This window comes from Mus caroli, chromosome X (genome assembly GCF_900094665.2).
Source record: "Mus caroli chromosome X, CAROLI_EIJ_v1.1, whole genome shotgun sequence".
Lineage (NCBI taxonomy): Eukaryota > Metazoa > Chordata > Mammalia > Rodentia > Muridae > Mus > Mus caroli.
Window position 1 is genome coordinate 58,220,941 of NC_034589.1, and position 642 is coordinate 58,221,582.

Below are 642 nucleotides of genomic sequence, written 5' to 3' on the forward strand. Positions count from 1 at the left end.
TTGAATTTTATCTGCATGGGATGCAGGCAAGATAGTGGCCATTACCAAAAATACTCCAAACCTCTTGTGTTAGAGTGAGGTTTAGGATCTTCAAAAGTCTTAATTCCTTGCCCCTTCTTTTTTAGTCCATGACCAAGCAAAAGTCCCTGTCTAAGCGTCTGCTTAGTCACTATCTCATTAGGATTGTACATTATAACGCCCATCTGTGACAAGAGATCTCTTCCCCATAGAGTTACAGGCAAATTTGACATAACATACAGCTGAATTTGTCCTGATTTTCCTCCCCCATTGTTGTGTCCGGCCAGCAGATCACAGCCTGGGTTCTAGCCTGGAAAGGCATTTTGGAAACCTGGAAGAGAAGAGGGGCTAGGCGGCGAGAGAAGGGAATGAAGCTAAGACAAGATTCTGATCAAAGCTCCTTAATGTTGATTCTTAAGGTGATAAATTGTTTTGAAATTGGGTTTTGCTTTCCCAATGTTGTAGTTATAGTTTAATATAGCAAAAAAAAGTTAAAAGTTCTAAAATCTGTCCTCATTACAGGAGGGCCAAAATGCTTGGGTTGGAAATTTTTTTCTTATGTTCGATTTAATGCAAGTTCAGAGCAGCCTAGGGGAAGTTGACGCAAAATCTCCTTTGTTTCTC